Source organism: Stegodyphus dumicola, chromosome 8, assembly GCF_044657685.1.
Source record: "Stegodyphus dumicola isolate Sdum_Otavi_A_Nest chromosome 8, ASM4465768v1".
In the NCBI taxonomy this organism is placed as follows: Eukaryota; Metazoa; Arthropoda; class Arachnida; order Araneae; family Eresidae; genus Stegodyphus; species Stegodyphus dumicola.
The window spans coordinates 104,443,613-104,468,267 of record NC_140775.1 but is presented as its reverse complement, the minus strand read 5'-3'; the positions used below and the strand labels follow the sequence as shown (position 1 = coordinate 104,468,267).

The window sequence follows — 24,655 nt, the reverse complement described above, 5'->3', positions numbered from 1 at the left end:
ACGTCGAGTATCATTGTTCAAGGAGTGTTTTGATTCATCTGTAAAGAGTACGGATCTTCCCAGTTTTCATACTCACATGTTTATTCATTCTTTCGCTTCCCTGGTGATACGCTGAAAAGAGATACCCAAAGTACTGGCACAGAAAGACCTGCGTCATAAATATATCTATGTGTAGTATTAGCTGATAAAGTGAATTCTGTAGTAGCGACACGAGTGCATTTGAGTTGATTCAAAGTTTATTTTCCTTCTCCGCGCAGCTAATTGCAGGAAGACTTCATTAATCTCACTTTTTTTAATTCAATTTGAGTGATGACGAATTAATTGCTAAATTTGCTTTTATAGACTAATATTTGGCTGTCAGACAGCAGAAGGCCTGATGTTTAAGAAGGACATCTGTAAGTAACTATGATTACAGTATCGATAAATGGTCTTTAAAACTGTTCTTTGAGCCAATACTGGCGGAGTGACGTTTCTTTAAAACGGCTATTTCAGAATTTATTTTCGTTTTTTACGGCATGAAATGTAAGCTTCTTTCGATAAACTTTTAAGCTATGCTACTATACACTGATATCGCATGATGTCCCTTTATCTCTTTCCGTGTAAATGTACATGAAAATAATGTACACCTTAAAGTTATGCGTATCGTATTTATCATAACAAAGTTTAGTATTAATAATATTATGTTTCTATTATCATATTGCAAATTTTCTGATTTTCCTTTAATTTAGAGAGATTTGAAAGGAGGGAGAACAAAATGCATATCCAATTCTATAGTAATTTAAAAACATTTCAAATGTTTGTTTGGAAATATAAAACAAGATAGCAATTAAATCATCATTAGGATTTGGTGTGTTTTTTAGGATTTTTTTTATCTTTAATGATGAAAGGTTCAATGAATTAAAGAATAAGAGCAGCTCTACTCCAACTGTATCACTCATTATAACTCTTAACCCATAACTCATAATTGTTTTTTCCGCAATGTTTTCGCCTGTATTCACTATACCAGAGCTAAAATGTGTTTGTTTTAGTGTTATAAATATTCAGTTTTAATATAATTTCTTTCCTTTTATTTTATTTAATTTACTTAATTTATGATCTCAGAAGATAAAATATATGTATTAAACAATATACTGAAAATCAAAGTCCATTGCAAATTCTGTCGAATAAGCTCTTTGCTGTATTCTAAAACATCTACCGTCAAATGAGGAAATTTAAACTTGTAGGAGCATAAAAGCTATTGATAAATTATTAAATGAAAGGCTTTGTACAGTCGAAAAACTGTAGAATAAAATATGCAGGTTACAAAGAGTTTATTTTTTCCAGTGTTAAGAAAATCAAACATTCCACCTAACAAACTCTTTTTAATGGAAAAAGAAATGTAACTAATAAAAAGCAAAGCGTAGAGTAAGAAAATAATATGAAATCAAGATTGCTACTTCGAAACACTCTGATTTCGCATCATAACACGATATACGTTTGTAGAAAGAGATATTTCATAAGTTTTTTGGGTTTACTTTTATCACTAAACGATAAACTATATCCTGATCACAAAGATATATTTACAAACACCTGGACCCTTTCAACCGGAACGGTAAGTAACACCTTCATGAATGAGAAGTAATTGTTAATGGTACCAGTGAGAGAGAAGTGCGAGCAGGAAAGAAGATCTTGGACATTAATTTTTGAAACAACCTTCATCCTGAGCACTGTTTAATTGATAGGCGGAGAAAATTTACATATTAGAGAGCAAAAATAATAAAATATGCCAAGTAAGTAACTTTTTCCTTCAGTAACCTCGGAATTAAGTTCTCCAGAAGCCATGGCACACGAAACGAACCGGTTGAATCCTGTTTTTGTTAGGAAAGCATTGACTTAAATTTTGCTTCAGTGTTTCAGAAGGAAGCTGAATTGACAGAAACTCGCTTTTTACTTCTGTCAAACTATACGTGTGACAGACTGAGCTATAGAGATCAAGGTAGTTGTTGTTTTTGAATAATGATAGAACTGATTTAGAACATTTGATATGGAAATATTCTCTGCGAAACGCAGCTTTGCTACAAGAAATAATAACGCAAATTCAAACATACGGAAGGCGAAATATTATATTTTTTCAGTTCTGGAAGACTTATTCTCCTACACAAGCTTCGCTAAAAAGCGGGATGCGCCTTCGTGAATGTGAAATAATTGTTTACGGTAACAGTGAAATAGAAGTGCGAGCAGGAAAGAAGTCGATGTCATCTTAGAGTCGCAAATTTTTATGAATTGCTAAATATTTCAAAGGCAATAAATATTTCAAAACTGTTATTAATAAACTAGTGCTTATTATCATAACAAAAATATAAATAGCAATAGTGATGTATTTAACGTTTCATTTAATTTACTTTCTTAGAACCAAATTTTTCTATTGTTGTTAATTCTTAAATTAAGGGTACCTTAGAATTTAAATCTTTAAATTCTGCCAATATATAAATATGTACGATATAATGGAGAAAAACCTGGCATCAGGCCTAAAACAAGCTTTGTTTCCTAAATATAAGAAATTATTAGTTTAGTACAAGATGTTTACTAATAATTAATATAAATTCAACAATTTTTATGCAAAAGGTGGCATATCGTCTGAGGAAAAATTACGGCGTATAAAATTAGATGACGTTAAAGCTTCACAGCCGATCAGGCATGCTAAAAGAAACGATAAGTATCTATATAATGGGCTAAGATCACCCGGTTTAATTTTTGGCCCCATGGAGTTTTTCTTGTAGAATTACTATAAAAATCGCTTTCGTGTTCTGCATTAACCACACCACTTAAGCAATTAAAAAAAATGCAAGACATTGTGTGGCATGAATTGAATTGCGATTTGACATTTATCATGGTTCCTGGACCAGCTATGTGCTATGAGAGAAAAAAATGAAAATATTACATATTTTTTCTTTCAATCAGTACATGGGATAATCCTGAATATTGCCTTTAAAAGGAATCAGAACATGTCTAACGAATAGCTAAAGTAAGAAATAGGTAAAAATAAAATTAGTAAAAGACTAACAAAATTTATATAGGAAGTTCATATTTAATTTATTCAACATTGAATTAATTTATTCAACTTGAATATATTATATACATCAGAGCACCACGCTTTGTTTTCCAGAACCCACGAAAAATATTCTTTAAATAAATATTATTGTTATTATGATACTGAATAGTATCTTATATTAGAAAAGGCGAAAGTGTGGGCCGTGGGCGCAGTCAGCTGATCAGTGTTCCTGTTTACAGAGTGTTAAAATTTACCATGCATTTTTTTAATATTCTCTATACTACTTATATTTTACTGTATATTCTCTATACTAATACTGATGTGAATTGATGAAAATATCCGAATGATTTGCTCCCTTATATCTTTACCTATAAAACTGCTACTCTTTGTAGTCGTAAAAAATGTTCCTAACTTTTGTATAATTTTTTTTCTAGCATGTTTATTTACTAGGTTTAGTTTATTTAGTAGATAAACTATTGCCTCCTAAACGATATAGTGGTTAACGTCGCTGTCTGCCGTTCTGAAGTTCCCAAATTCGAATACCGGAGAAGGCATGGATGTTTGTAAATGTATAGTGTCGGTGCGGTATGGCAGCACCCTAAATATGCGGCGAGCAGAAAGCACCTGGAAGCCTGAATTTTATATTTCGAATTTGTTTTACTATCTATTTCATATTTTGTAAAATTTAACGCATCTTGGAAAACTCAACGATTGGAAAGCAGCGAACAGTGTCAACACTATACAGAATAAAACATTTTTATCTCAAGCATTGGAGACTCTATCAGAAATTCTAAATATTATATGCCACTTTTAAGTATTTTGTGATTTTGGCTGTGGAATTCAATTGTGGAATAAGCGCCAAGAACGCGATATTTAATCAGTTCTGAACATTAATATGATAAACTGAGAAAAAAAGACAGAAAGAAAGATTAATAATTAAAAAAAAATCTGAAACATTTCAGATTTTAAATTACATCCAATGGGTCGTAATTTAAAATCTCTTTTAGAGAGAGAGAGAGTTCTCTCTCTTTTAAAAAAAGAGAGAGAGAGAGAGATTAATAAATAAAAAAAATCTGAAAGGTTTCAGATTTAAAATTACGTCCAAAGGGCCGTTTTTTTAACGTTTTGTCTGTTATCTTTATTTATTAAATATCATGTTCTTTGCACTTAAACCATAAAATTCAGTTCAATAGCAATGTAGCAAAATAATTTTAAAATGAGCATAGCTTTAGAATTTCCGATACACAGTTCCGCGCCCGCTGGGGATAAAAAGTTTCTCCCTCCCCGCCGTAGAGTGTTGCCATTGCTCGCTTTTGAATCGTTGAGTTTGTTACTCAAAAATTCGTTAAAGTTTTACAAATATGAAATCTAAAACAAATTCCAAATTTCAAATTTGCTCTTTCACATGCCCATATTCGTAGGAGGATTAAGTCATTCAAAATTCGATCGCTCTATGTACCGCTGTTTTATCACAATGCGAGAAATAGACATACATTTATGCAGATTTTTCACTGTTTAATTTCTTCAAATAAAATGCAAGACTCTAACATTTGGTGGCAACAGTTTGAAAAGTAAAACGGACATTTATAGAGATTCAACGCAAAATCGCAAAACGAAAACAATAGTCTGTAACGTGTTAAAACGAGCCAGTTTCCCTTAGAAAGTCCTCCACGAAGGCACCCCTCCCTTTCGTGTAATGCCTTAGTGCGGAACACGTAAATAATAATAATGACTCTTAACACCACATCGGGAATTCTAAACGCATAATGCTATGCTGCTTGTAAAATTTTTGAAATTTTGCTGTTTAATAGTATATGGCGTAAGTCCGAAGAAAGTTATGCTGAATAATAAAGCTAAAATAACTATACGATTCTAGCTAAATTGAAGTTGGTTTGGAGGTAGAACTGCGAAGCGACTATTCGCCAATTTCTAATGTATCAGCAAAACACAAGAAGACGGGTGGAAAGACCCTTTTAAGGTAAATTACTTCTATAAATATCCGCTTCGCTTTATAATTGAAAGAAATATGCGAAAATTACTTTATTAACAAATTTCGGATATTCAGAAGAATTTCTCAGTTGACATGCTCTAGTTAAACTAATACTGTAAATTCTACATGACAAATTTGACAAAATACATGACAAATTCTACATGACCGAGACGTAAAATCGCTGAACAATGGTAGTTCAGACCTGTGTCAGATTCCAGACGAACGGGCTTGCTGCTCGGATGTTTTCGTGGCTTTTTTCCCGTGGGCAACATGTATAAGAGCCAATTTCTCTTAGAAAGTCCTCCACATAGGTATCCCCTCCTTAGGCATGTAGCCCTCCCTAGTATGTTTTGCCGTAATCAACTAAACCAAAACCTTTATGGTAAAACCCTGCATTTAAAGCAACGTTACTTATCTGCTTGTTAATATCAGTTTTATGTAACTTTTTGTTTTAAAACAATATTGTTATATCATTTTCATCTCATAAAGCAACTAATTCTTATGCCATCGGTTATCAAACTATGTTCCGCGGAACCGTGGGGTTTCATGCAATTTCACTAAGGGTGCCGCTATTCAAAATTTAAATTTAAAAAAAAATTCAGTACTATATGGACGTTTAGGTAAAATATTTAAAATGATTAATTAAATGATAATCTTTGTTTCTATTTCATAAATGGTCTTTTGATTAATAAATCAAGTATTACTCTTATGAAGCTTGTGTCATTAAAAAAATTGCTCATTAAAAATAATATTGAAATGATGATTTCCTTTTCATTTTCTGCATAAAGTATAAGCAAAATTAATGTATTTTTTTATCCTTTTTTTTTTTTTTTTTTTTAAATTTTTACTTTTTTCAGAATGATAGGTATTCCAAAAAATAAGTAAATAAAACATACAGCTTTAGGAGCTTTCTGATTCAAAAAAATAATTTGAAGACTATTGACTTATACTGATCCAGTTTCCCTAAAATTTCGACTAATGAAAAGCTTTTGAGATTCAAGTTCTTGTATAATAATAATAATTTTAAGAATAATTTTAAGAACCTTTTTTTTTAAATTTCTTAAATGTCAAACTTGAATTCCAGATACGGCTGCTTAAAGGAGTTTAATAAGTAAATTTTCATCCAAAATGATTACTTGGAGTTGATTCTTTGATTATGATAAAGCTTGCCACTGTTCTGTGCCTAAAAGAAAATGGACCTTCGTAATATATTAATGTTCATAAGGAAAACTAGATAAATCCCATGCAACTAACCCGTTTGGTGAGATTATATACCATATCTTTATAAGAGTGCATATCGATACCTTCATAAGAGTAAAAATTAGAATACTTTTGGAAAAGAAAAAAGATATAAAGTAAATTTTACAGAGAAAACTGATCTAATCTCATAAGTATAAAGTTAAGTATGATGAATTCTCTGTATGTCTGTTTGATTTCTAAGAAAATAGAGCAATGTTATTATTATAAAAATGGGAAATTAGAAAAATGAAATTATTTTTAATACAAGTATAATAACATTTTGTGCTTTGTTAGAGAATAATTTTGAAATTATCCTTTATAACATTTACTATTTTATTTAAATTATAGACTCAAGGTATTCAAAAATCGCGAAAGCGAAAGATTAAGTTATTTTAAAGCACGGCAGATGGAAATTAATTTTCGAAGTCATTTTTTACAAAATGGAAGAACAAAGTTTATTTTTCCAAGAAGAGAAGAACTTGTTTTTGATGTAATAAAGAGATGAAATCCAAACAGTAGCCCAAACGTCATTTGAAAAGACGAATTTACGTAGATATGGCAGAAAATCTCCAAAATGGCACAATATTTGGTGCCTTTGCAAATAACTGCAAAATGCGTAAAAAACTAATTTCGCGCTTAATATCGTAAAATTAGAATAATTTTCTTTAAAAGTAACACAAGGTTCTGAAAATCTAGCAATTATAAGCTAGCTCGAAATACCAGTATTGAGCGGTATTATCACTCGGCCAATGGCGGGCACCATTTAGAATGAAACAAATAAAACGTGAGTCTGACGTAATAAGTTCCATTGCTTAGCATCAGTACAGCAGGAGAAATAGCAGTAGAGATGGAATAAACTGTGTGTCTCATCTCCAAGTTATGTACCATTGTATAAGGTATTTCTCCCGCCTTCTTAGCATGCTTCTTAGTGCAGTGGTCAGCACACCGGGCACGTATTCCAGAGGTCCGTGGTTCCATTCCCGGGGAAGGCGTTACTCATTTTTCATCACTCCCGCTTTAAAAATAACCTAATGTCTCTACAGTGACGCTCGAACTAAAAGGGTGGTGGATGATGATTCTCCACACTCAGAATTTGGCGATTAGTTCCCCTAAAAACCCCAATCCTCCTTTAAAAGAGCGAGTACATAAGGTATTTCTCCCACCTTCGTAGTTTAGTGGTCAGCACGCTGGGCGCGTATTCCAGAGGTCTGTGGTGCGATTCCCGGCGAGGGCGTTGCTCATTTTTCATCACTCCTGTTTTAAAAATAACCTAATGTCTCTACAAGAGCAGATAGGAAATGTGTAGAAGGCGCATGTTTTTTTAAAACTGATTGTAATGGTACCTGAGATTGATATTAATTTTATGGAAAATTTCTATGTACCTCAAGAAAACTAATGGCATGTTCTCTTCATCTTTAAATAGAAAAGCAGGATTTGAAATTTTTGCTTTAGATATAATACAAACAAAATAAACAATCAACAGTTATAATAGACACACATGTTCGTGTGTAACACTCATGGGAGTCTGAAGGTCTGAAATAGCGGTTGCAGAAGACACAAAAGAAATTGGTTAATAGTAGGTATGGCCCCCTCTTACAGCCATACAGGTCTCGCAGTGTGATGTCATACTGGATATAAGGCAGTTGATCAGTGCCTGTGGCAATTGGTGCCCCTCTTTCAGCAACGCTGTTTTCAGTTCTTGGATTGTTCTCAGAGGGGGGTTGCGAGTGGAAATTGTCCTCCCCAGAACGTCCCAAACATGCTTTATGAGGTTGAAGTCTGGAAACCTGGCTGGCCAATCCATCCAGCGAATATTCTCACTCTCGAGAAATTTGCCGAGCAGAAGAGCTCTACGTGGCCTCGCATTATCGTCCTCCTGTAGGATGAACTCGGGGCTTACTGAACCCCGGAAAAGGCGAAGATAGGGCTCCAAGACCTCATCCCTACATCTCACACCAGTCACAGAGCCTCTGTCAAAGACGTGGAGAGGTGTGCGGCCATCCAACATGATGCCATAATTGCCAAAGCCACCGCCATAATTGTTGATTTCGCGGACATTGGTGGGTAGGTAGCGGGTCCCAGGCTCTCTCCATATGAAAGTACGGCAAGAATCGGTGTTTAGGCTAAAACGGAACTCGTCGGTGAACAGAACGGCCGCCCATTGCTCCGTACTCCAATCAATATGCTGCCTCCACCATGCTAATCGGACTCTCTTGTCCGTAGACGTGAGCGGGACGTAAACAGCCGGTCTTCTAACAAAAACCTTCTCTCATTCAGTCCTTTGAAAACAGTCACCATTGTTACACGGGTTCCTGTGGCTGCTTACAGGTCTCGAGTGAGCTGAGAAGCTGTAGCTCCTCTGTTACTCCTCGCTAAAATGGACAAATAGGGATCTTCTCTGGCCGTCGTGGCTCTTGGACGACCTTGCCCAGGCTTTCTCTCGATGGATCCAGTATTCTGAAACTCTTTCCATAGGTTACACACGACGCTGGGCGTTAAATTAAACTCTCTGCAGATCTGGACTTGAAATTGACCTGCATCTAGCCTCCCCACAATTCGCAACCTCATTTCATCATCTAAACGTTGGTGGTTACTCATTTTTACTGTTTCGATGTGAATTTAACCGATTGCTGAAAGATAATACCAAGAAATTCGCCGAATTCGCACGTTGGTGTGCTAGCGAACGCAATTCGTCGTACTCTCCACGCGCTTATAAAGCCTGTTTTTCTGCTGGCTCCGCATACACACACGTGTAGGCTTACGTATTTGCCGTACAAGATTTGCATTTTTATCTAGAAGCAGTGTTTTTCCTTCAGTTCAGTTCTTTTCATACAATTCGATAAAATATGCAAATTCTCTTAATTTATTTCTCCAGTGTACTTTCACACTTTTGATTGAAAATACTTTTCGTGGGGCTATTAGTTAAGAATTTCGTGTTTTTTTTTTTTCCTGTAATAACATCACGGCAAAAGATCTGGCGTGCGCAGAACTCTTTTTAAGGGAAGACAAACGTGAACATCTACACATTCATGCCCAAATTCACAGCATACTAGCTGTTTACGCTAACTGCTATAAGTAAAATACTGCTGCACGGCACCTAAATCAAGTTTTCGTTACTTGATAGAGGAAAAAAAAAAGAAGGGGGGAAGGAACGGAAAACGCCAGGGCAGTCGATTAATTTAAATGTCTGTAATTTGTTCGTGCAGAAAACAGATGGAGTTGTTTGTGTTTCTGAGACCCCAAATGCGCTTCTCTTCATATGATTTATAAGTGATAGTGCTGTCTGTCTTTGTCGTTTCTGCACGCGAAAGCTTGTAAGTAATTTAACTAAAAGCATAGCTATGGGTTGATATCTTTGAAAGTGTATGTTATTAGATGCACGGTTGTAATAAGTTAATTAATATAGAATACTCTAATAAGTGGAAACTTAATGTTGTTTTCTTCTCTTTTCCTTTTTTACAAATTATCATGCTTTAAGGAAAACATTTTCTCAAAAATAAATCCCACAAAAAATCCCCTTAGTAAATCAAGTAGATTTTCGGCTTACGGAATTTAGAGTTGCCTATGTTTGAATAAAATAATAAGTTACCTCAAATAGGAAAATATTTGTGTTTTTAATTTTGCAGCAGTTAGACTATTAAACTGGTTATTCACAGATCTCAAGTTTTGCTTCAGATTTTAAAATTTCTTTCCTTACAAACTCCTAAATTTCTTCATATTATGCTTTCATATCTAACAACTGCATGGTTAAGGCCATTAAAAAATCTAAACATTCATTCAATATTGCACATTTAATGCTTAATGATATTTCTATGTAGACAACGTACACAATTATAATTATTTTAATATTGCATATTAATCGTATTTAATTATGATTAGTTACCAGAAATCAATTAAGGGAAGTCAGAAAACGCTAGCGGTTTTCCCTAGCTTTTGAATCACTGCGACTCTAACCGTCACTTTACCAAGAAATTACTCAGAGCAAATCAAAGGAAGAGACCAGGGTTACATTTGACACTACAGACGCCCATGCCTTCGCCAGGATTCGAATACGCCCCAATGATGTGACAGCCGACTCAGCTAACCGCTATAAGACTTGTTCATTTCAAACAAAAACTGATGTCCTGTAAACACTACTTCGTAGTAATCAACGACTTGACGTAATTTCCCTGACTTTAAGGTGGAAAAATTAATTCCTACTTGTATATGCTACGCAGAAATTTGTCATCGATTACTTTTCACTTTTAGGTACCACACAGAGAGCAGGTGAAAATAGCGATTTGTGCTTAGATAAAAAGAGTTATTGCGGAAAATGTAGTTTCAAAATATATGATTATAAAAAACTATGTTTTATTTCTGTTAGGAAGAATTTAATAAAAAAAATCAGGCACAGAAAATATTAAAAATGAATATGCAAATCGATCTTAATTTACCAAATCGAATAACGTGTTTCGAACTTTTATTAGTTTATTTATATATTGCCATTTGTCCATAATTTCTTTCATTCACGGTACAAAATAGTTATGAGGAAAATAGCAACACTATTTTCAAATTGTATTACTTTGATTTTAATATAAATTTATAATTCTTAAAGTTTGCATTTGAAAGTTTAAAAGGGTTTTTGAAGAAATGCTTTGAGCCGAACATTCTTGCAGAATTTCACATTTCAGATAAATCTGAATTCTATAACGTTACAAGCTGGGCCAATATTTTAAAATCATTCAAAATTAAATAAAGGCATGAGTCTAAAAAGTTTCTCTTCTTAAATAGCAATTAAAATGCCTCTTCAGAATAATTAATATGACTACCATAATAAAATACTGTTCCATCATAAACTGAATGAAGTTCAAAAAGCTATTCATCAGATTTTCCTCTTCAGTGTCTTACTTTTCTGGAATTACGGTTTTTCAACATCTTTAAGAAAGCAGTTTTCGAAACAGAAGACGTTGTTTAGAGAGAAGTAGGTCACTTAATTGTTACCTCCTTTTACTGGCAGTAAGTAACAAATAGGAAATTAATTGATAACGATCATTCATAAGTCATTTGATGGCATATTATGAAATAGAAATAAAATAACTGCATTAATATATCATCATTAAATTTAAAAGGTTATTATTTAAATTACCATTTATTTATAAATTCTACATTTACTATAAGTTTTCCTTTTCGCTTTTTCGCCAGAATGTAAACGTGTTAGAGAGTACTTAAGCTGAGGCTTTTAGAGTTTAAGACAGAGTGTTTCTGGCTTGCATGTGCAAGCTACGTTTAGGTCTTGCCAGCTCTGATAAGTTTTAATTATTCGGCTCTGCTTATATCGCTGCAGACATTTGTATTTAATATGCCGGTTGAGATACTCGACCAGCTTATAGTAAGATTTAAAGTGTATAGTCTTTGACTACTAGTGCATGTTTTAGTTTATTTTAACGGTTCCTTTAATAGCCTCAAGACGATTTGTCGTTGATACTGTTAGTACAAGAACGTGCATTTATGTTCTAAGCTCTTTTAAAGTAAAAAGATTTATTTAAACCTTTCTCTGACTTTGTAGTTATTTTCAAACATATCGATAATTCGCTTCACGTCTGTTAGGAGATTTTGATCTAATTATCATTTACTGGATCAACTAAAACCCTATAACTTAAAGGCTGCCTCAAGACTTAATTATTAATAGCAGAAAGTTAAAAAATAAATTTTGAGATACTAACCTCTAATGAATTTTCATTATTTTCATTTGTTGTTTTACATGGAATCCTTTCAAACTTCTTCGCATGTTTCATTATTTCCGTTCTTTGATTTACAGAGAAATATTACGTTTTCACGACAAATGCTCATATTGAACGTTTAAAAAAGTTGTTGCAGGAGAAAATATTACATTTTCACAAATCTTATAAAGAATCGTATGTATCGTATGTATAAAGCACATCAAATCCATTAATTACTCGAATAAGTTGTTATGTTTATGGTTTAGTTACATAAACCTTTTTCCAGTGTTGTGCAATTTTAAATTATCTTCTAATTTTATGCTTTCAATTAAATCATCTCTACAGCCTTCAGGCTAAAAAAGATGCACTTCTGAAATAAAGAATATCTCGAATTTAGTACGAGTACATAGAACTTTATTCTTTTTAGTTCTTAAGTTTTTTTTTCTTTTAGTTTTTTCTTTGGAATTATTTCCAGATGAATTTTGAAAATGGTAGATTAGAGCAAATGAACTAATATAAAGGCATTTGTTTAAAATTAATGAGATACTGCTTTTGAGCGTGCTCAATATGGATTATGAAGCAATAACAAATATAATTATTTAATTGTAAATACCTTTTTTATCATTTTATTGGAAATTCGACTGAAAGAGTAATATTGCTGATAATCATTTTTTCAATCTATTCATACACTTACACAGAAATTATACGTCAGTTGGCATACTGAAATTCTATCCTATGATGACCATTTTAGGTTTTAAACGTTTGTGTACGTAATTTGCACACATTCTCTCGAGTCATAATGAAAGGCATGAGCTTTTTACTGCCAAGCAATAATACTAACTCCTTACATGGGATACGCTTTACATTTGCAATGGCTACACTGCTGAGCAGTTCTGCTGAACCAGCACTACATGAAGTTAGAAGTTACGTCTGGAAGCTGTTGGCTAAATCCGGATGAAGATATCCTCCATAATATAGTGAAGATGATTTTCTTCTTCTCATTTCATTTCAGCGCTTGGGAATGATTCATGCACCTATCGCGGTACTAAATTCTCATCGAACAGTAAGCCTGTACATGTTTTAGTCCTTCGATTAAAAAGAAATCCCCAATGCCACTGTTGAAACGACACTACCATCTTGTCAGCCTGTTTCTCATTCCTACGCATGTCTCGAGCGAGTTAGCATCTTTTATCAGTAGCGCAGGATCTTACATACGGGACACCTCAAGGATAACAGTCGTGCACATGATTTTCAACATAACATTTTGTAATTTTTTTCACAACCATATTGTAATGCCTAATATATGCAGTTTAAATTACACATATTGATATAAATTTATGTAAATATTCAGTCCATTTATATTTTTGTGTCTGTTGTTATAATGTTATGCATTGTTTTATTTTTATTTGCTTAGTTTTTACATTTCTATAATCAGTTTAGAAAATAATTTTGTGTAATTGAGTTTATGGGCACGTACTGTAATCGTAAACATTTATTCCTTGTACAGAACTGTAGACCTTAAGCGTTTACTCCTTTTACAGAACTGTAGACCTTGTGAATCTGAACTGATCAAAGTTTAAATCACTTTATTGTAAGCTTTATGCTGGCCTTCGAAATCACACATCAAATCATTTAGAAGATTGAAGCACATTTTTTTCCTATTTCTCATGCATTGGTTTGAATTTATTAATGAACGAGGATTTGAAGAGCTGGCTAAAACATCATGCAGTCATTGCTTTAAAAAATTATAAAAATTGTAATTTCAGATGATAATAATAACACTTCTTTTACTTCTGTAGATGAGCTTTCAGTCAGGGCTTACAATGAATTTTCTATTAATTAAACGCTGTTGGCTGAATAAACTTTCCATTGGAAGGACCTGTGCATTTGAGAGAATCTGTCTGGTTTGAATATGTGATGATTTGGGAATGTCGCAGACATCAGATAGTGAAGCATGAAATAGTAATTGCAGATTTAATAAGAACCAGTCATGACAAATTTAAGTAATATTTGTTTTATTGCAGTTAAACCTTTTGCAGCAACAAAAAATTTGGCACATTAATCGTGCCGTCTAACATTTATATTTTTTATATTTGACCGGAAGAAAAGAGCAGCACGAAGAGTCTTGTTTTCACGATGAAATCTTAAATCATTAGAGTTACAGCTTCAATACTATTTCATAGGATTATGAATAAAGCTCCAAAATTATTACTGGTTGAAGGATCATATAAATTGTTTTCTTCAGAGCGTTATGTAAAAGTCAAATGATACAGATTAATCTAGAGAAAGTTATTATAAGCATTTACTATTCTTATATTAGAGAGGGAACATTCCCAAATTAAAATGAAGAATCAAGGGTCTATTGATAATTAAAGTTGTAATTTTGATTTACACAATTTTTACATCACGCTTGTCTATATATACTATGTGTGTGTGTTATATCACACATATCAAACAGTTACATGTCTATGTTAACACGCATGTAAATATCAGTTTTAATGCCCTTCTGAAAAAAATATTTAACCCCACAAAACTCAGGAATGTGAAACTTCATAAAATGTTATGGGGTATTTCTTCCCTCCTTTGCGAATGGCTTTGTGGTGTAGCTGGAAGCATGCTCGGCGCGTATTCGGGAAGTCAGCAGCTCGAGTCCCAGTCGCATTGTAGTTCGATCGCATTGCGGCTTTCTTTACTTTTTTGGCCTCGAAAAATTCTAGAGTTTTTAAACCTCCTTGAGACTCTGTAGTTCTGTCCAGATATAGCGGTAATTCGCTTAATTAATGTTAGGAATATGATACTAGTTTATACCAATTATTAGTTTAGTTATTCTGTGATACCCTATAAATCAAACTTTATAGGGTATCACAGAATTTATCTTAAAATAATCAATTTTATGAATTTTGTAGCTTGTACTCCTCATTGGGTGGGGTGATAAGACGGCTGAATACTCGTAGTTAGATTTGGCTTTGAACACCTTGCTGGCTGTAGGGGCATTTTCTTGGTTTTATAACTTAGGTTTACCTAGTAAGTTCTCCATGAAAGCCTTTCTCTTCTTAGGCAGTTAGCACTAATTTATTTTGCACCGAACAATTCTTGTAATCTTTGCAAATAATAATTTTATTTTCAATATTTCTGCCAATTGATTTATAAAACATAATAAGTAGCACTTAACATCAAACCATCGTTTACAATAATAGACTTCTAGAGCGAATTAAAGCCTGTTAAAATAGAACATATTTATAACTTTGACAGTTCCAAACAAATCAAAATGCAGAAGCTGTTCGCACATTTCTTAGACGATTTTTATTGTATTTACAGAAATATTTTACTTAAAATTCTTGCGCTTCAAATGTTCCATTTGATAACCCTTATTCTTCATTATCGTTTTTACACGTAATTCCAAAAATAAGTAAATAAATAAATAAAGCCTAAAAGTGCAAAATTCGTCGATGATACATCAGGAGACTTAGTAAGGATATGAGTGAAGGGTATGGCCTCGATCCTTTTTCCAGGGCTTGTTCAATTTTTCCAGTAAATTAACAGTGGATTTTGACGTGCGTCTGCTTGTTTGGGCTTGATGCAGTTCTACTGATGGATGGCACTGTGGGTAAAGAAAGGGCATTTCAAAATTGGAAAATTGGATATAGATAATATGTGAAGTTGTTCTTAACAGTTTTCTGCACTCTCTTTAATTTTTATTTATCGTTATTTCAAAAACCAGCAACAATCATAAATCCCTTTGAAAACTTTTCTTTAGATACTTTGAACCATGCTCTAAGATTTTTTTCTCTTTGAGAACAAAAAATGGATCTCTTTTCATTTAAATATACCCAACAGCCATCTATTGTCACAACATTTTCCCATTTTTATCCGAAAAATTGTTTCTCATAGAGAATTCTGCTTTTGGCGACATGTAGTGGAGAAAGTTTACATGTCGCAAATTGCATTTTTTTGCCTTTTTAAGATTCAGATCGGCATTAATCACTTTGTTTACAGTTGACACTGATCATTTTAATTATTATGCAATTGTCTTTTCACTTAGATTTTCTTTTAACACTTAAGTTCTTACTTTTGCAACATTTGAAATTTTCCATTATTCCCTTAGCCCACCAGCGGCCTAGCGGTAAAGACGCTGAACACTGGTACTTCGGTCTGAGGTTTGAATCCCGCAAACGGGCTGGCTGTATGGGCGTTTTCGTGGTTTTCCTCATGTGTAACGTGTATACGAGCCAGTTTCCCTTAGAAAGTCCTCCATGAAGGCATCCCTCCCTTTACAAAGATAGCTCTCGTGTGCTTTGCCATAATTAAATAATCCAATCCAATTCATTTTTCCCTTAGATATGTATATTTAACAATTTTTCCCCTTGAAGCTAAATTTTGAATTCCCTCCCTTTGTTATCGACAAACTATCTATCTTTCCTTTAGAGACAGAAAACTTATGGCTTTCAGAGCATTTTTTATTAACTAAATAAGAATAATTTTTTTCAGGAAGAACAGAAACATAGCCTTCCGTCCATTGCTTCTTAAAAAGCGCCATTTTGAGTGAAGACAAAATGGCAGGCGATAATTTACAATTTCCAAAATATAATCGTAGTTAATTTTTTTTTCTAAGCAGGCAATTTTTTTATAGCAAAATCGTCTAAAAATGTGCGAATATTCTCTGTATCCTTAGAATTCTATCTGATTCTTGAGACTCTCTCTCATTAATAATATAATTTTAAACGTGATAACCGGCTTCTAACTTCTGCCGATCTTCTTTTAAACTCTCTTTTCAACGAAAACAGCAGCACCCTGTTTCATTCCATAAAAATATGGCGTCGTGCAGCTTCGCTCTGCTCGTGGAATTTTCAGGCCCAATAAAAACGAAGCACCTGTGGTTGGTAAGGACGAATGAGGCACTTAGTGTCATCATGGAAAAAAACTAATTGATATTTGAAGCAATCCAATTTTTTTAACTTCGTAAGTAAACAAGGTTAAAATTGTGAATGTGTATACTATACGCTATATACGCATATTCTAGTCAATCAGTCAATCTATGCGATTGAGTAATAGAATAAGAAAGCTTTTCCTCTTTATGTATTAGTAAGTGGATTTACACTAAATTTTATAATTATTTAATGAAGAATAATAAACTAAATATGCATTTATTTAGAAAGTAATCTTAAATTCGTCATTTCAAACAATTCATATCTACCGCTAGAGTATTTATGCAGAATTGTATTTTGGTTTCGAACACAGTGATTAGTGGCAGTAGGTTGCTATCAGCTTAGTTCAGCTTCACATCATCCGTTCGGGAAGTTAGAAAATGAATCCCCGTTAAAAACACCGTTTCGCCTTCAAATTCTCTGATACGCTTTCTTCAGATATTTATCAGATCATAGCAAGTGCAACTCATTTTATAGAGCAATTCCGTTGCGACCTCAATTTAAAGAACTTTCATTAGACAGAAGTTTCTCCTGGAGGAACAACTATTAATCTACTAGAAATCTCCATTCTATAAATTTACATTACTTAAAATAGGAAGCTGATAGTAGGTTATTGGATTAATCTATTTTATAAGCATAAAAAATATATATAAAAAAATAACCTTCTCGCATGAAACTATGCGACATTCGACAGAAGGCAACGAGAACATTCCAGGTTAGGAAGCGAAATTCTCACAATCAATCACCATAAGATGATTACATACGCTTCATTATTCTATTAAATATCGACTTAGGTATTGAATAAAAAACTACTGCTATTAAAAATAAATTGAGCTGCAGTCTGCAATAAAGCTTTTTTTTTTTTTTTTTTTTTTTCCTTTTTAAATATTATTGGTAAAACTGACCTCCGACATTTTCAAATAAAAAGTTAACGTATTTTGAGTGGCACAGACTTCTATCTGCAAAAACAAGTTATTCAATGCAACAAAATTAATCTTTAATTTAAAACTGTAATTCAACGGACAGTTAGCTTATTTAAAAAACCGTGACAAAAAAGCAATTCCTCCTTGAAAAAAAGTTATTGAACACTCATAATTACGTCTTTAAAATGGTCTCGAAAAGTAGTATTATAAATGTAAACTTGTAGAGATGTAGACCAGAAATAGATTTCGAAAAATAAACAATAATTAAATTAAATCAAGATATACGTTTAGAGAGCCATAAAAATTAGGATTATTTGAACTATGGCAAAGCACTCCCTGAAGGAAGGGGTAACTTGGAGGAGGAGGATTTAAGAGAAATTGGTTTGTATTGTAAAGATGGAAAAATCATGAACAATTCCAAACAGCCAGCCCAATTAATCTAATCTAATTATTAATCAATCAATCTAAATACTAATTTTAATCGCCAAACAATCTAATTACTAATTTTAAAATCATAAACGTAGGATTTCTTGTACTGCTATTTATTTCTGAATGGAATATGTAATTGCAAGCATATGTATGTTTGTCCCCCACACGACGGGTAGGAGGGAGAAAAGGATTCTTACTGACATAAGTTTTACTGATATTTGAATTTTTATCCATCAGGAATTTAATTTCCTTCTTATTTTATATAAAACGTATGCATTTTATATTATAACTTTAAAAAACCACGAACATGTTTATTGTTTTGACAATATCATTATAAAAACTTCTAATACAAAACTACATTAAATATTAAATTAAATACTTATATTTTCTGCTATATAAGTACGAACATGATAGTTTAAAGCTATAAAATTAAAAAAAAAAGTCAAAAATTGGAAATTTTAAAAAGAAAGTAAATATTTGCAATTAGATGCATAATTACATGCTACGTGATTGCCCTATACAGTATTATACATAATGTATACTATAAAAATGAAATTTCATACTATTAAACATGTCCATTTCCTAAAATACAGTAGCAAATACATTAATAAATTTAAATTTCAAATTAGGCTTGACTTACCTTGGAATATTTTGAAGTAGTAAAATTTTCCCGTGGTATCGATTTTAACTATTTTTGCAATAAATACGGTTGTTTAGAAAATCTATATACTGACACTTTAGGACCGGCATAATAATTTTCTCCGCGTAACACTTTAACACACTTTCTCGGCATACAACACTTTAAAAGCTTAATGAAACCCAAAAAAAAAAAAAAAAAAAAAAAAAAAATCAAGATTAAATTAAACATTCAATCTAAAAACAACGCTGTGGTTCGTTAAAGCGTTCTCTCATGACTGAGCGAAATTCCCCTAACTTGCTAATACCATTTGGATCGAGATGGTCTTGTTTTGACCGAAAGGGCTATCATTCGCACCCCACTGAGATGGACAATAATTTGATGTCCTTAAACTTCCAGCTTTCAGAAAGGAGGCTTCTCTTTAAGGACGTATTGACGCTGCAAACCTTGTTGATTGGTTCTTATTGTGATAGTAATTGGTGTTCAAGCATTAGAGCTCAGAAAAATTTATGGTTAAAAATTAAAAACCACAATTCTTCCAAATCACGTGAAGCGAGCGCTGTGTATGGAGCATCGGCTAAAAATTGACTATTGCTAAAGAATCAATAATAAAGAATAAATTCGATACTTCAAAGAATAAATCCGATACAGTGCAAATTTTACCTGTTAAATTTTTACGTACCAATATTACATGTATTTTACCTATACATAGCCCAACTACGTGTTACGCTTAATGATGTAAATTCTTAAATACTGTATATTTTTCTATCTTGTGTGTTGCCTAAATTGAACACTGCCACCTGGAAGCTGGCGCTACTCTTACACTTGGGAAAACTCATCTTCTCCACCCGCCTGCCTGGATTTTCTCTTAGTGCTGTAGATGGCACCAGATGCGTGGTGGCTTCAGCTGCTACAGGGCAAAGCGCCTTTTCTCTTCTTTTCACCAGCTCAAGATTTCCTCCGAAGGACACATTTTATGTACCATTCCTTTACAGGGTTCGTAAGGAACTCTGTAGCAAATGCTCTGAGAAGTACTGCTTAGGCAGTAGAGCCTCCAGAATAATACTGCAGTATTGCAAGGTTTATCCTTTTTTGTTGTCGGCGTTGCAGTTCTCTAGATACGCAGCTAATAATACCATTATAAAGTTGTCGACTACTTTTTAGACAACTGGACGTTTTCAAACGTGGTCGCATAGTACGGATGCGTGAAGTAGGCTTGCAATAGCGAAATATAGGCCGCTACCTGCACCGTACAGATACGGTTCTACAAAGGTGCTGGGAACTGCACCTTTTCTGCAAGATACCCATCAGCGGAATTAAGGCTTTGAAAGAAGAAAGTACATGAATGTGAGTTAAGATCGGATGACTGTGCAATAGACCTAAACTGCCCTAGCGACATCATAGTCCGCTACTCAACGTGTTACAACCCGTGGAAAATCCATACCACCCGTGGCAATTGGGTGCAAACGCAAGCAGCAACTGGTACGAACTTAGTCAACTGCATTGACTAACTTTCTAACAGTCCATACTCCTTTCCTAAAATAAGGTCATCGATTCGGTATTACAGAACTGGACACTTCTGAATGTGGCCAGCAATGAATTCCGGAACATTGGTTACAGCCGAAAACATCGCAGACGAAAACGTCGCAAGGCGAAAACGTCGTGATACAAAACATGATTGCGGTGCGATATTTTCGATGACGATGTTTTTAAACAGCGAAGTTTTTGAACCGCTTTATTTTCAATGACGATATTTTGTACCACGATGTTTTCTCTTTGCTTTCTTTTCTCCCACGATATTTTGTACCACGACGTTTTCACCTTGCGTTGTTTTCGTCCGCGATGTTTTCGGTGGGCACCGAAACCTTATGCCTTTTCCTGTTGTCTTATGAAATTTTTTCAGACTTTACATCTATCAAAAACAAAGAGCTCTAACTAAATTGACTAAAATATTGCAGCTCTGTAATGAACGCTAATCATACTAATCAACTAGCTAAGCAAGTAATCGTTCTTTTCTGTTTTTGTTGTCTTATGAAATTTTTTCTGTTGTCTTATGAAATTTTTTCAGACTTTACATCTATCAAAAACAAAGAGCTCTAACTAAATTGACTAAAATATTACAGCTCTGTAATGAACGATAATCATACTAATCAACTAGCTAAGCAAGTAATCGTTGCATAAAGTTTTTATTTATTTATTTACATATATTATTTATACTGTTCATTTATTTTTTATATCATTATTATTTATTATATTAAGCACTTACTTGTAAAATTTAAAGAGGAACTGTTTCAGTATTCTATTAAGTACCTACTTATAACTCTGAGCTATATCTAGTATGTACCTTCCGATTTTCTAAATAAATGCCGTCTAATACGTGATTTATTTGTAGCGGCTGCTGGATAGCAGATCTATCCGCTGAGCAGGCACTATTCTGCTTGGTATATACTTTAGCTCAGAAGCCTGATCAATGGTAATAAATAAATAAACAAATATCACTTGTGCGCCTTTCAACATCTCACGGTGCTTGGCTACGTCAGGATTGAGCTCACATCGTCCTTTAACCCCACAGAATTGAAAGAGTCGTCTGAAGTTGTCGTAGCTGATCATCATAACTGCCGGCCGAATGCCATCGTATAGCATTCAGTCTCGCAAAATTTACCATCGAGTATGCGTGTGGATAGGGCCATCGGCCACTGTCAACCTTTGTTTTACAGAAGTACACAATCATTACCCCGTATGTGATGATGTGGGTTCTATGGTTAAAGCCAAAAACATCGCGGCAAAAACACCGTGGACGAAAACGTCGCGGAGAAAACAACGCAAGGCGAAAACATATCAAAGAGAAAATATCGCAGTTCTAAAACATCGTGATACAAAACATCGACGTCGAAAATAAAGCGGTTCAAAAACTTCGCAGTTTAAAAACATCGTCGTTGAAAATATCATGGTAAAAAATAAAGTATCTACAAATCATCGCATGACGATAACATCGCAGACATATTTTTTTTCCAGGTTTTAATAATTGTAAATGGATATCCCCATAATGATTTGTGAGTGCAAGATGTAAAGAAGGATATGTTTTACTTACATATTTTTATTAACTAATAAATTTTTACTTAGAAAGTAAGAAGGAAACGTAAGCATAGAAAATTAATGCAACTTATAGCACTTAATTTTAAACCGACATAGTTAACTAACAAAGACCATTAATAAATCATTGTTATAAAGTTTTTACTGGTAATTTTTCATGAAAAGTATAATCTATAAGTTGCATTAAATTTTCTATGCTTAAGTTTCCTTCTTCCTTTTTCAGCAAAATTTTATTAGTTAAAAAAAAAAAAAAGTGTGAAAATAAAAATTATCGTCATACGATGATTTGTAGCTACTTTATATTTTACCACGATGTTTTCAACGATGATGTTTTTAAACCGCTTTATTTTCGACGTCGATGTTTTAGAACTGCGATATTTTCTCTTTGCGATGTTTTCGCCTTGCGTTGTTTTCGTCCGCGATGTTATGGGCGGACACCGAGTTCTATCTCTTACAACAGTTTGACCCTAGCCATCCTACATACAACTTTAATAGCTTTAAGATACGCTGGTAAAATCCTGCGGCTGTTTATGTTACCCTTCACTGACACATGATTTTGGATCCAATTTCTAAGAGGATAATGCTAGAACCCATACGGCTCGCATATCTCAGCGCTGTCTCCGAGCAGCTCATATCTCCCTCGGCTAGCAAAGTCATCATCTTACCTCAAAATTTACAAAGCATGCATCACCACCAAAGGAGTTTCAACCAGTTACTGATTCGAGCATATAGATTCATTTGCCTTAACAAACACACGCAAACGATCGAAGTGATTATGCATTTTATAAATCCATATAACATTCAGAATTATGTACTTCAGTATATTTAAGTTCTAACCTTCAGTTTGTGCCTTTTTTGGTTCAGAAACTGGCTGATTTATTTGCTTCTTTCGTTGAACCAAACCTCCTGATGTTGATGGAGTGAAAGATGTAAATTTCTTATTTCATTTTTGGTTTTTGAATATTTGCTCCTTTGCAGCTTGCCACTGTAATCTGGTTGTGGAGATTTTGCATATGTTTAGTCCGAAATGAAAAATGCCAAACTGTGCTAGGTGTTTGCACTAATATGTAAGTACAGTGGAACCTCAAGATAAGAGTTTAATTTGTTTTGGGATTCAGATGGTATAGGGAATTCCTCATATCTAGAAACACACTTTTCCATTGAAAATAATGGAAATCCAGTTAATCCGTTCGGCACCACAAATATCAACATAAAAATCAATTTTTCTAATAAATAATGCTGGAAGCAGGTTCTGGATCAGAATCACTTAACTTTCTTTCAGTTGCAGTTGCTTTACCAAAAACTTATATACGCTTGCTTCTATCTCCTTTTTAAGATGACTCTGAAATGCGACACTACATTATCATTACACAAGTTCATGGTGCGCCCACACACTACTTTATTAGGATAATTTTCTTCAAAGAAAGTTTTCACTTGTTCACACTTTGCCAACATTCCCATAATCTTTACTGAAAGAGGCCTCATCTCCTGCCCTAACGAAAGCTTTTCTACCACCTCTTGCTGGTGCTCCTTGTGAAGTTCTTTAACCACTTGCGCTACGACTAAACTTCACGGTTGCGGTGCCGTGTGCTATAATATAACAAGCGGTAAAGTGTCTCATTTACGCCGCTCCTGCGAGTGCAATCTAGAGCTGTAACTCGAGAAATAAACAATCTCGTTGTTAGGCGACGTGTGCACCACGTTATTTTTATTTTTGCGATAAATGCCTATCGACGTGGTGTTCACGTCGTTCGCAGTTTGAGACAAAAGCATCTCGACGTGCGTGGCACGTCTTTTTATCGCAAGTGGTTAAGTTCGTCAATTATAAGTTCTTCACTATGCTCCTCCACTAACTCATCCAAATCAGCACCATCCACAATTAAGACCCATGGTTTCCCCCAGAGATACAGTTTCTTGGATTAGCTGCACTCTCTTATCCACGGGTTGAGGATCGAAAAGCCAGGAATACTCTAAGGCCACACTTGTTTCCATGCTGAATTCAGGGTCCTGATGACCAGGATGTTGAAGTGATCCTTCCAAAATTCTCTGAGGGTCAGGCTTGTATTTGCAGTTACTTCAAAACACTTTTGCCACTGTAATCTGGTTCTTAAATATGGAAATAACTTGCTGCTCCATAGGCTGGAGAACTGGAGTGGTGTTGGGAGGAAGAAACTTGACTTATGAACTGAAGTACCTCCAGCAAATCATCTTCAAGCCCTGGAGGATGTGCAGGAGCATTATCAAGGACGAGCAAAGCCTTGAACTTATTTCCGTGAAGGTCTTCACCGAGGGATTAAAAACTTCATTAATCCACTCGATGAAAAATTGCCGTGTTACGCAGGTTGGCCCGCCACATCACATTCAGTTAGTTTTTTTGCACCATCCCCCTCTTGAGTACTCGTGAATTTTCCGAGTGGTAGACGAGCAACGTCTTGATTTTACAATCTCCACTTGCGTTGGCATAAAACACGAGGGTAAGTCTATCTTTCATTGGCTTGTGGCCAGGCAAAGATTTCTCCTCTTGCGTGATGTGGGGCCTCTTAGGCATTTCTTTCCAAAAAAGACCTATTTCATCACAATTAAATGCTTGCAGGGGAAGAAAGCCCTCACTAGTAATATATTGTAGGAACTCTGGGCGAAATTTATCAGCAGCAGCTCGCACTCTCCATGTCGCTCAATACTGTGCACC

At 34.1% G+C, this 24,655-nt stretch overlaps 1 long non-coding RNA gene across 1 annotated transcript in view; it reads left to right on the top strand.

Moving 5' to 3' along the window:
* Positions 1-224: 224 nt before the first annotated feature.
* LOC146995915 (uncharacterized) overlaps positions 225-24,655 on the top strand; it is a 47,518-nt gene continuing 23,087 nt past the window's right edge. Inside the window, exon 1 of the long non-coding RNA XR_015042692.1 lies at positions 225-395. This is a non-coding gene — a long non-coding RNA (uncharacterized LOC146995915). The remainder of the gene's footprint in view (positions 396-24,655) is intronic.